Source organism: Drosophila obscura, unplaced genomic scaffold, assembly GCF_018151105.1.
Source record: "Drosophila obscura isolate BZ-5 IFL unplaced genomic scaffold, ASM1815110v1 contig_192, whole genome shotgun sequence".
Lineage (NCBI taxonomy): Eukaryota > Metazoa > Arthropoda > Insecta > Diptera > Drosophilidae > Drosophila > Drosophila obscura.
Window position 1 is genome coordinate 5,650,333 of NW_024542781.1, and position 10,390 is coordinate 5,660,722.

Consider the following 10,390-nt stretch of genomic DNA (forward strand, 5'->3'; position numbering starts at 1 on the left):
TCCTAGGAGATAATAGTAAGAGAAAACATGTCTATAAAAATACCAGAAAATACCAAAAACGTGAACTTTTGCTTATTTTCATCGGTTTAAGGATGAAAGTTAATGAAATTATATGTGAATAAAGTAAATTAAATTTCAATAAATTTAGAAAAAAATATCCGGAAAAAATTATATAGAAATCGGTTTTTATTGACTTTTTATGATTTTTGGCCTGGTGGACCTTTTGGCGGAACTGCCCATATGTACATACATATGTATGTTTTTATATAACTTATCTTAAGATTTTCTTCATCCATGCTGTTATACTTTGGTTCTTCCTTCTGACAGAAGGTCCCATTTTTCTGTCAGAGGGCCTCTTCGGCTGTTCCAGTGACGTATCCAGACGGATTTATGGGAGCGTAATTATTACCGTTATTTGCTATGGCAAAAAATTAGGGGGTTCCTTTTCCGAAACACAGCACATCTGTATCGTTTTAGTGTTAAAAGTATAATGCTTTATTCTGTGTTTGCTCTGCTTAAATAAGCCTGCTATATGTCGATCACTCTCGGCTTCCGTGACATGTCCAGTACAGTGGACATTGGTAACGGTGGACAGTCAACAGTAGGTGTGCCATCTTGGGGAAGTACAGATGGTAACTCGCTCGTGCCCTCTGTCTAAGGGGAATCTGTTAGTGACCATTACTTTAACGACTATTTTGAGTTGCTACGCATCAAAGAATTTTATTCTTAAAAAAAACTGCAGCTAATGTACTGGCTCTTCTTAATTATATAATTCATGAATTTCACTCCCAACTTTCCCATGCCCATCTCTAGTTTAAACATTTCTTCGATGCCAGAATACGCTCTGAAAATGTATACTGTAATGTCCTATCTCAGGCTGAAGTATGCTTCAGTCTGTCCAGGGTCCTGAATTACAAGTTATTTATAATTCACAGGACTTTATTTGGGAAAAACCAGGAACTTTGCCAGCAACTGAAAATGGGTTAGCGAAATCACAACACTATTGGTTACTTTACTTTTAACAGATATCTTTATTCTTCCGTATTATTATTCTACCCGGTTATGTTATGTATTATGTTATTTTATTTGTTCTACGACGCGTCTGGTGGTTTGACTTGCGGGTTTGTTATTTGCCTGACTGCTGTGGCTGATCGACTCTTCTACGATGGCTGATGGACTGCCTGCCTGCGATGACTGACGGTTACATGAGGCACTCCGCAGGGCGGAGTTATATCTCTTCTGCTGTGGAACCTTGTCCTCAACGACCGTCTTCTTCAGCTGGGGAGGAGCGGGTATGAGGTCACGGCCGATGCGGATGATCTAGAAGTACTGGTAACGGGTCAATTTCTGCCCACAATAAATGACCTTCTAGAATCTGAACTGGGCACCACCGCCAGCTGGGCACGCAAAAACGGTTTGGGGGTCAATCCTCAAAAAAACAGAACTGGTGCTGTTCTCACGAAGATATAAAATACCGAGATTCAAACTACCAGCAATTGGTAGAACGACACTCGAAGCTATCAAGCGAAGCCAAGTATCTTGGTGTCATCCTTGACTTGAAACTCTACTGGAAGAGAAACACGGAGGAAAGGAAGAAAAAGGCAATGGCAGCTGTAGGAAGAATTTTGGACGAACATGGGGCTTACAGCCGCGCATCATCCACTGGATGTATACAGCGGTATAAAGACCCACCCTGACATACGGAGGCATGGTATGGTGGAAAGCGGCTAACACCAAATCCCACCTGTAGAACCTCAATAGAGTCCAACGGACGGCATGCCTTGGGGTCACCGGATCTCTCAAATCCACCCCACAGGCAGCTCTGGACACCATGCTAGGCCTGGAAGCGATAGACCTCCATCTTAAGTGCAAGGCTGAGATAAGTGCAGCTAGGCTACAAGCCGCGCAGTTCTTCAAGCCATCGCCTTATGGTCACGCCACAATACTCCGTGAGGAGGATGGTGGAACGACTTGGGGGAGTGACTACTGTGTTTCAGAGTTCTCATGGAAAAAAAACTTTAAAGGACACATTTCGGACAGGGAGAAATGGAAGAGTAACACGGCACTGGGGCAGAACGAGCTCTCCATTTTCACCGACGGGTCAAAGACGGCCGAAGGGACAGAAGCTGGAATCTTCTCTGAGGAAAAAGCAACCAACACATCCCTAAGACCACCAGACTGATGCAGTGTATTCCAGGCCGAGATATATGCAGTATGGCAAGCGGCTAAGTTGGTATTCACCTTAGAGATACCTCCGAGGAACATAGCAATCTGCGTCGCCAGTCAGGCTGCCATCCAAACATAGCGGGCAACGAGAGTGCGGACGAGTGTGCCAGAGCTGGATGGGCCAAGCCAATGGCGGACGTAGTCAGCGACATACGGAGGCCACTACGAGTCATCATCTCGAAGATGATGGGCCGAGCATGAACGAGATCGGACAGGAGGTGGAACACCACACCCAACTGTGAGATCTCTCGCTTGCTTTGGCCCCACTATGACCCTATACGCACCAAGACTCTCCTAAACTTCAGGAAGAGTCGGGTGCGATCACTGACGGGAGTTATAACGGAGCTCTATAAACCTAACCTAACCTAAGAGAAAAGTTAACAGACTGGCAAACTATCCTACCGTCATTATTTGCCTTTGAGATTTTACCCTTGAACTTTCCGAGTCAAAATGAGATTGAGTGGATGAATATAATGGAATATAAATTAGCGAAGTATTTAAATCAATTTTTTGTATTTTAAAATGTTTTTATAAACATTAATTAATTTAATTAATTTAATTTTATATTAATACAAAAAAAGGTATAGGTCAAAAATAAAAAATTTTCTTTGTTTTTTTAAGTATTTTAAATTTCTGCGGTACACTTCACTCAGAAGCAAAATTACTTAATTTTTTTTTTATTCGCTAACAATCATTTTCTTTGAGTTCGTTTTTATCAATTACACTAGTCAACACGATTTTTCCTCAAGGAACAAAACCAACTTTTTATTAAAGATTTGGGGCTTAGAAATGGTTTGATGATATTTTTTTTTTTTTTCTATGGCAGAACTTTTTTTTGAAGAATTTTTGAAGTCTGGTATTTTTTTGTAAAGCTTTTTTCAGAGGAAGCGCTTGTTTTTTTCACATAACTCTAGTATCTACCAAACCTAAAACATGGAAAAAATGAACAAAAAATACCTTTTGGAAGGTTGCGAGCCCAACTGCCCATTGCGAACAAAGGATCGCGATCAGGTACCAAATGTACAACCCTTGTTCGTTTGCTTTGTTCCCAATTGGCAGTTGGGCCCGCCGCCTTCAAAAAGGTATTTTTTCTTAATTTTTTCCATGTTTTAGGTTTGGTTAACGAATTTTAGCTCCAAAGTCTCTCCATAGATTTTATTGAGCGATACCTTAAACGACGCCAAATTAACGCACCTATACACAAAAAAATAGAGGACACAAGATATAATTTTTTTTCGACTTTTCCTGAGTTTTTAAAGTCAAAATTTCGTAAAAAATACCCCACAAAAATCATAATTTTTGCATTTCAATGCTTTATATTTCCCAGACGGTAAGCTGAAATCACAAAATTTTTGGCATCAACTTCTAGCTGTTTTAATTATCTTTTCAAAATGGCAAAGTTCTTTACAACCAGACGTAAGATACTACAGTTATATGAAAAAAACAAGCGCGACCTCTGAAAAAAGCTTTAAAAAAAAAAAATACCAGATTAAAAAAATTCTTCAAAAAAAAGTTTTGCCATAGAAAAAAAAAATATCATCAAACCATTTCTAAGCCCCAAATCTTTAAGAAAAAGTTGGTTTTGTTCCTTGAGGAAAAATCGTGTTGACCAGTGTAATCGGGGATGCTGAATCCAGCCCTGTACTTGGTTTTTATACCCGTACTCAAAAAAGAGTTAAGGGGTATATTAGATTTGTGGTAAAAGTGGATGTGTGTAACGCAGAGAAGGAAACGTTTCCGACCCCATAAAGTATATATATTCTTGATCAGCATCAATAGCCGAATCGATATAGCCATGTCTGTCTGTCTAGATCTCAGAGACTATAAAAGCTAGAGAAACCAAATTTGGTTTCCAGACTTATGTGATATCAGACTGCTACAAGTGTATTTCAGAATTTCGCCCAGCCCCCTTCCGCCACCGCAAAGGACGAAAATCTGTGCCAGGCACAATTTTAAAGATACGATAAAACTGAAAACACAGTATCGTAGAGATAGCCCATATCTACCAGATTGCCGAATCTGAATCAGATCGGATCATAATTGTAGCCAGAATGAAGAAATTCATTTTCAGTTGATTTACCCGTCTCCCCCTGAATGAAACACGCTACTGATTCTCTTTCTCGCTCGCACACTCTGCCTCGTTCAGTGCGCGAGCAACCCCTAGCGGAGGAGATGTATAATTTAAATGGAACATGTACAATCTACATGTTAGATGTAGAATATACATTGTAGATGTAGATAGCAGATGTAGCAAAAAAAATGTGAAATGTAAAATTTTTTTTTTAACTCTAAAATTCTAAAAAATCATATGCTCAAAAATGTATATACTGACCAGAGAACTGCAAAAATCACATATTTCTTGATTTACTCATGAGCTAAAGTTTTTGCTCACATGCAATCGTTCAAAATTACTCAGCGTTGAATAAACTCAACTTGCGCTGTCAGACGCTTCGTTCGGATCACTTTCTTGCTTAGGGTGTTTCTTGGTGTACTCATATATAATCACTCAAAAATACTCAGTGTTGAATAAACTCAGCTTGTGCTGGCAATCGCCTCGTTCGCATCAATTCTTACTCACTCACACAAATCTCAGCTTCGTGTACAATACAATCATATCCAACATGTATGTGAAAAGGTTTACACGCATACATGCAAAGTCGACGCAGACGGATTTGGCCCGAAGAGCCGAGCGGTAAAAATTTCCAGCCGACAAGGTCTTCGGGCTCCTCTCGCAAAAAATTCCTTTGGAATGTCTTGTTTTCAGTTGGGAAACTCAGCTCATTCACACTCACACAAATCTCAGCTTCGTGTACAATACAATCATATCCAACATGTATGTGAAAAGGTTTACACGCATACATGCAAAGTCGACGCAGACGGATTTGGCCCGAAGAGCCGAGCGGTGAAAATTTCCAGCCGACAAGGTCTTCGGGCTCCTCTCGCAAAAAATTCCTTTGGAATGTCTCGTTTTCAGTTCGGTCGCTTAGTGAGATTTTTGAGACAATGGCAGACGAATCATTTGTTCTAGAGCAAGTTAAAAAAAATGCGTACACCTTGTCACTGCGACAAAAGGGAAGAAGCGTAATCTGGAACATTTTGGCAGACATTATTAAAGAAGATGGAACTGTTTTGGATAAATATCTTTACTGTCGGTCGTGCAACAACCTTTTAAAGAAATCGGCGAAGAACTCTTCAAATTTAAGCCGACATAAATGTTGCATAGCCCTCAAGACGAAAAAAAGTGTTAAAATTATTACGGCAGAAGATAAGAAGGCCGCCATAGATGCCTGCGTAACTTGGGTTACTGAGGATTGCCAACCATTTTCAGCTATTAACGGAGCTGGATTTGCAAAGCTTGCTCAATTTTTTATAGAAATGGGAGCTAAATATGGAGACGCCGTTGACATGGAAAACCTTCTGCCTGATGCCACGACAATTTCAAGAGCAACACATAAAATTGCAGAGGAAAAGAAAAAACAAGTTAAAGAAGAAATTGCCGATATTGTGCATAGCGGTGGAGCTTCTGCTACAATTGATTTGTGGACAGATAATTATGTGCACAGAAACTTTTTGGGAATAACGCTGCACTTCCAAAAAGATTTGAAACTGTTTGACATCATTTTGGGAATGAAGTCTATGGATTTTCAGCGCTCAACTGGTGCTAACATTCAAAGCAAGTTGAACTCTTTGTTTTCTGAGTTGGGATAACCAATATGGACAAAATAATGTTTGTAACAGACAGAGGCTCCAACGTTGTAAAAGCTTTGGAAAACAACATTCGTTTAAACTGCAGCTGCCATTTATTTGCGAATATACTGGAACATGCTTTTAAGGAATCGTCGGAGCTAACCGTACTTTCAGAGGCTTGCAAAAAAATTGTTAAGTATTTCAAAAAAGCCAACTTACAGCATCACTTGAAGACCTCGCTAAAAAATCAGTGCCCTACACGCTGGAACTCAAATTTCACTATGTTTAAGTCAATAGTAGACAATTGGTTTAACATTAATGAAATCCTTAAGGAGAGCACGAGAGCCAAAGATTATTACTTATATGTATTTCAACCCTTCAACAGCTAGTTAACCTTTGCAGTGATTTTGAAGTTATATTTAAGAAATTACAGCTTTGCAGTTCACCCTCTCTATGTTTCGTTGTACCATCTATTGAAAAAGTTAAGCTTATATGTACACCTAATCCAACAGATGTACCATCCATAGCGTCTTTAAAAGAAACAATTTTGCATAATGTTGATGACACTTGGATTCCAAATTTAACGCTTTGGCATAAAACTGCTTTTTTTTTATTTCCTCCTGCATTAAATATGCAAGCATCAGATAAGGAGGAAATTATTCAATTCTGTGTTTCCCAAGTAGCGATCATTTATATCTCCACAGTCATCAACCTGGTCTATTCCAACTAGTCCATCTACCCAAAATTCTGATTCCATTCTCGAATTTTCTTTCCTGAAAACAGCAATTCATTAGACACGAGCATTGCGTTTCTAATCAATCCAATAATCCAGACACTCAATTTTTTTTCCCTTATTTGCTACAAAAATCATTACTGACAACATTGAAAACACCTGCCGATGAAATAGAAAAATATTGTAAAGAAAATGTGGAAATAACAGATGAATTTGATGTTTTAAAATGGTGGAAAATTAATGAACAAGTATATCCAAATCTCTCAAAATTGGCCCTTAAGGTTCATTCAATCCCAGCAAGTAGTGCAGCAGCAGAACGAGAATTTTCCTTAGCTGGGAATATAATAACGGAGAAAAGAAACCGTCTTGGCCCAAAATCCATAGATAGCCTTATATTCCTGTACTCTTACTATAAAAATTTTAAACTTTAACTGCTTAAATCAAAAGATAATTATAAAAAATTGTTCCTTATTTTACTTCTAAGAAAATATAAAAATAAATATTTCGTTACTCATTTTATTTGATTTATATTTTGCATTTCTTTTTCCACCACTGTCAGCAGCAATAGAATAACATTATTTCGTCGTTTTACGCATACAAAAGCAATTAGACACATTGTGCATGTATGTGTGCCGACCGTTCCTTCACTTGAATAAAATCATACGAGCTGAGTTTACTCATTTGCGTCTTTGCTTATAATCGTATTGGCTCATTGCTGAGCCGAAGTAACAGACACCCGAAACACCGAAAACGAACGAGCATGAATAAACTCAGCCAGAATAAAAGAAGGCAAAGCTTGAGTGATTTAAAATCATCTGGAAATATGTGCGCATGCAAGTGTGTATCCGTCAACGCCGAGTCAGTTTAATCGGGTGATTTTTTTGTGTAAACTTATTTGCAATCACCCAATGCCGTTCTCTGATACTGACTGAGTACGGGTATAAGTAGAGTCGCGTCCCCAGAAGCGACTCGCACGTTCCTTCTCGTTTCCTATCAGATCAAGTTTTCGTAATATACCGTTATATCCAAAATTTAGGCACTTCCCTTACATATAGTGGACTAACTTAAAAACGGTTAACCGTATTCAGCTAACGAAAATCCAAAACTCGCCAACAATACTGTCTTTAAGCCGTGCCTACATTGGTTTTGAATTTGCCCAACACATTCAGTGATATCGTTGCAGTTTAAAAAAAAAAAACAAAAAAATTATTCAGGGGTGCCACAGAAATCACTACTGAAATGGGAAAACGCGCAGAGGATTTCCGCTTCAAAATTTCCGCCGTGCCACAGAATTCCGAGCGATTTCATTTTTCTTAGCATTGTCACAAACCAAATTCGATCTAAGGCTAGGGTTGACACCTTTCAAGATTCAATTCGAATAGAGTTCATTTTGCAGTTTTATTGATTTTATTATATCAAAATAATTGGTTTTTAATTTTTTTCTTTTATGATATAAAATAATTGATTTTTCAAAGCTGTACTTTTATAATTTCAAAGCAAAAAAAACATCCCATATTGTGCGAGTCAAACAAAACAATGTACTCGGCAACTCTAGCAGTTGTCTGGCAACTCTCCATGCATGCAGCAATTAGCTGCTCAAAAAATACACACACATCTGAATTTTAAGGTGAACTTAATTAAAATGCTTTACCGAGACTGTTGGCCATAGAAGAACTACGGAGGCAACATATTACAATACAAACTTTGCAGCACAGGCTTCTCAGATGCGCATCGGACTCGTTTTCGCGTTCAGACGATACGTATGTGGTTTTTGTGATTGTCTTCTCAAACTACTGCTAATTTAGTTCATTACAATTACCAGTTTTTGGTATAATGCTTTTATTTGTGCTGCCATGGGTGTGCACTAGGCTGGGCCAAAATTTGACCAAAATGGCAAGCGCATTTTAAGGGCCCCCCAAATCTGTTCTTTGTTATTCAATAAAATTATAAAATTTTTTTTTCAAATTTTTAGTTTAATGTTTGGGGGTTGCTACCACGGAAAGAAAATAAAAATTTTTGGGTAAATATACATTTAAAAAAAATTGAATTCGTCGGTTTTCTCAAATAATATTGAAACTTAAAAACTAGTTCATATTGATAATAAGGTATATTCATTTTTTTTTAGTTACTGTTAAAAAATTAACGATTGGTAAAAATCAAGAAGTTCAGCTGAGGTTGATATATTTAGTTAACTAGTTCGGAAAAACTTGTGCATGTTTTTACTGCCAATAACTGATTAATGACGATATGAATGGTATATGCAATAGATTTCACCAATTATCCACTCATTCAGCAAATAATTTTTTCTTTATTTCTTGATTAAATTTTTTTTTTAAATTCGGTAGCAACTTCTAAAAAATAAAAATAAAAACATGTAAATTACTATTAAATGCAAAATAACAAAACTAGTTTTGTTACCTTGGATTTAATATTAATTTACATGTTTTTATTTTTTTTTAGTGATATGTATATGGGCAGTTCCTATCTGGCGTTACGTTACATTCGTACGACAAAATGTTGAAAAAAATAGTCAAACAACTGAAATTTGGGAAAAAGATTATCCTCGTTGAATATAATTTGGTTAGACCTATATTATCCAGAAAAATGGCAATAATCGAGCGTACGGTTTTCAAGATATAAGACATAAAACAGAAGTGGTTTTCGAGGTTGGGGTACAAAATGGCAAAACTCTGAGAATTGGATAGGGCTATCTGTATAACATTTTTTGTGCTAATAAATGAAGTATTGAGAGTTAATTTTCAAACTTATTAAATGTAAAAACTTTTCCTGTTTTTTTGTTAAAAATCCGCGGAGGCATCTGGCGAACGTTACTGGCGTTACGTTACCAAATTCCGCGATTATAAAAGCCTAAAAATATACTGTTAGCCAAGGTTCGACCAACGTTCTGATAATGGTTTTAGGTAGTTTAATATATTAGAAAGACTTTAAGGAGAAACTTTTATCAAGAATCATCTTCTTCCTAGGAGATAATAGTAAGAGAAAACATGTCTATAAAAATACCAGAAAATACCAAAAACGTGAACTTTTGCTTATTTTCATCGGTTTAAGGATGAAAGTTAATGAAATTATATGTGAATAAAGTAAATTAAATTTCAATAAATTTAGAAAAAAATATCCGGAAAAAATTATATAGAAATCGGTTTTTATTGACTTTTTATTATTTTTGGCCTGGTGGACCTTTTGGCGGAACTGCCCATATGTACATACATATGTATGTTTTTATATAACTTATCTTAAGATTTTCTTCATCCATGCTGTTATACTTTGGTTCTTCCTTCTGACAGAAGGTCCCATTTTTCTGTCAGAGGGCCTCTTCGGCTGTTCCAGTGACGTATCCAGACGGATTTATGGGAGCGTAATTATTACCGTTATTTGCTATGGCAAAAAATTAGGGGGTTCCTTTTCCGAAACACAGCACATCTGTATCGTTTTAGTGTTAAAAGTATAATGCTTTATTCTGTGTTTGCTCTGCTTAAATAAGCCTGCTATATGTCGATCACTCTCGGCTTCCGTGACATGTCCAGTACAGTGGACATTGGTAACGGTGGACAGTCAACAGTAGGTGTGCCATCTTGGGGAAGTAGAGATGGTAACTCGCTCGTGCCCTCTGTCTAAGGGGAATCTGTTAGTGACCATTACTTTAACGACTATTTTGAGTTGCTACGCATCAAAGAATTTTATTCTTAAAAAAAACTGCAGCTAATGTACTGGCTCTTCTTAATT